The following is a 3,229-nucleotide window of genomic DNA, read 5'->3' as shown; positions in this document are numbered from 1 at the left end:
TCAGCTACTTGGGAAGCTGAGATGGAAGGATCACTTGAGCCCAGGAGTTCAAAGCTACAGTGAACTGTGATCATACCTAGCTCGGACAACAGAGAGAGCCCTTGTCTTTTCTAAAAATAAAAAAAAAATCTGGATATAAAGTAAAGGTTGTGTCTGTGTTTCCCACCTCTGAAGAAGGTGGGAAATTTCCACTCCCTACAATAGGAATAGTATCTGCTGGGGACAGGTGCATGCACGGTCTGAGTCACCTCCAACTCTGCACATGTCTGGAGCCAGCACTGTGGGGGTGGGAGGACAGGAACCACATCTGTGTCTTCGGGTACACCTGCCAAGCTTTCAACCGGTTTCCAGGTGCCCTCAAAGTCAGGACCAGCCGTTTGGAAGCCTGGGCCATTGCACAGACCTTCCCTCCCCAGGTATTCTACTCCTCAGCAATCAGAGAATATATCAACTCGTCCTGCTTTGGGGAGGTCCCGGTTCCCTCAGCAACCACCCCGTACAAATAAAGCCTTTCCTCTCCTGCAGAGAGCCAGGGAAGACAGGGCAGGACTTCTCACCCTCCTGGCCCCTCCATCCCAGATACCTTGGCTGCATCATTTCATTTTTCATTTTGTATGGATTAATTTTGCATTGCTGCATGATTCACACTTCCTGTCTGGCTTCCAAAGCACATAACTAGAGGATCCCTCTGGAGAGGAATGCCGATTAATACCTTTAACATGCCTGCTTCTGATGGGGAGAGCAGGAAAAATACATATTTTCATATTACATCTATATTCATCTATATATTTTTAACATGTCATTGTGTCACTTTGTACAGAATTGTCATTTTAAGTGGTGATTTGGCCTCACTCCAGGGATTGATGCATCAGGGTCAGGTGGCCTCTGAGGCAGCTGTAATTTTTATGCTGAGCTCCCATCATAGGAGGAGTTAGCCTGGGGAGATTTCACCACATTGCAGAGTGCTGGAGTGAGTGCCTCTCAACAGAAATGGCATAGCTTTTAAAGAGAAGAAAATTCTTGTCTTTTTTTCTCTCTGTTTTTTCAGAGACAGAATAAACCCTTGCCTGAACTGAGGGATTATTGCAGATGAGACTCAAAAAACATTTATATAACACCCCCAACCAAAAGTCCCCGGGACACTGTTAATAGGAGTCAAAAGACCAATGGAAATGTAGCCCTGGAGCATTTGTGCACCTAGAGGTCATTTAGGATTGAGGTCAAGGGTGTTTATGGGCCCCTGGGGCCTGCAGGTGTGGTAAGCCGTACTCAGGTATCTACCAGCCAGCCCTTCCACCCCTAGGAAGAAAGGTTCCATGAAGTCAACGTGAGAGGTGGAGAGTCAGGAACTTCTTTGGGGCCAATAAACTCCACCCAGAAGTGATGAAGAAAGGTAGGTAATGGATTGCTCAGACCACAGAACACCTGGCCTTCAAACCATGGGCTAAAGAAATCAGAATTGGGCTTTAAATACTTCTGTAAAGGGGCATTTGCAGAACCACTGTCCTCTCCTCTGTATGAACATTGGGACCAGGATCCAGTTCCAGCTTTTCCAGGCTCCCGTCTCCCTCCCTCCTCCCTCCTTGCAGGCGCCTCCCCTCCCTTCCCCCTTCCCACCCCCAACCCTGTGCTGCTGGACAACTGTTCCTTGCCCTGAGATCGTCTCCTATGTAGAGCTTCCCTTCCTCCAAGTGCCTATTTAGAACCAGAAACAGAAATGGAGCAAAAAAAAAAAAAAATCTTATTAAATATGTGTATTTCTGTTATTCCTTTTGGTGGGATAATCCCTAACAAACCACAGCTGCAGAAGACCAACTGAGCAAATGACGGGAGGATATAAATATCTAGAATTACTGTATCTCAAATTCCGTTTTCCTGCTGCAGCCCCAAAGAGCCAGATTTAATTTTTAAAAGAGACTTCAGAGAGGAAGCCTAGGCTCCTAGCAAGGCTTTAGATACTCAATAAATGAAATAAGGCCCTTGTCGACGAAGGTGAATGCATACGTGTGCATCGGTGCACACTCGTGTCTGTGTGTGTCCACGTGCATGCATGTGCGTGTATTGGCAGGCAGGAAGAAGGTGGCTAAGGAGCCTGTGAAGATGAGCATCAACCACGAAAAATGCTGATTTCCACACCCCTGATAAAGGACACTTGTTTACATGAGAAGGTGGGAAGGGAAATTAAATAATGACTTTCAAATCCCTTAAGAGATATTATGCAGCAAATATCATCCAGCTGTTCTCCACCCCCTGCCCCAGTTTCCCATCTGCTGCCTGTTTTAAGTGGTGCTTATGGGACAAGACCACTCACCACCTTTTGGTTGGCAAACTCCTGGGTATTTTGGCATGTGAGTTCTGTACAGACTGTCCCCTTGGAGATGGAGTTGGCAAGACATGGCCATTCCAAGTGGACTGGAATCCGAGTCTATACCATCTGGGTGGTAGGCTCTGCTCAGCGGGTACACAGACCTAAGCCAATATGAGCAGTGCATTGATGCTCTCGGGGCACAGTGCCATGCTGCTGGTGCCAGATACCAGAATCACTCCCTGGATCCCCTGGGAGCAGTTAAGAAAAAATCAAGACTGGTGATTTGGACGACCTCCCAGTAGGCATCTGGACTCTAGACATGGAAACCAAATCAAATCTTGTGCTGGAAGAATATGGTACGCACATATGCATTTCATCCATCCGTGCAACAGTTATTTACAGACCCCTGTTGGGGGCAGAGTTGCTATCCCAACTTTCCAACTTGGGCTTTATTGTTGCCTATGTTAGTTTGCCCTGCAGTCCACCCTAACACAGGGTAACTTAGTCTTAAAGGAAACGAGTAATTTCCTCTTCTGCTGGATAGAAAAGATTTCCACCCCTGTTGCCCTTTCTCAGCTCCTGTGATAGACCCCCCTACTCTCAGATTTGCCTTCAGTTTTATTGGGCCACCTGGTTTTCAAGTGAAGGCACTGCCTCCAGGGAGCTCGATACTGGAGGACTTAGAGCAGGTGAATGTGGCTTACGAGGTAGATAGGACTGGGCACATGTCTCCCTTCCTCCCTGGTTCTGGTGCTACACCTGGCCAGGTAACACACATGGAAAGTGACTATTCTGAACTCTGGTTGGTCCCCGAGCTGGAGGTTTACATGATTTGGAGACTTGGAGACCAAGAGAGATGCTCTGTATTTATTACCTCAGTGATCTCTCTCCCTAACTTTCATTCTACTGCCATGGAGGAAG

The sequence above is a fragment of the Macaca nemestrina genome, chromosome 12 (genome assembly GCF_043159975.1).
Source record: "Macaca nemestrina isolate mMacNem1 chromosome 12, mMacNem.hap1, whole genome shotgun sequence".
NCBI classification, from domain to species: domain Eukaryota; kingdom Metazoa; phylum Chordata; class Mammalia; order Primates; family Cercopithecidae; genus Macaca; species Macaca nemestrina.
This window is presented reverse-complemented; position numbering follows the sequence as displayed.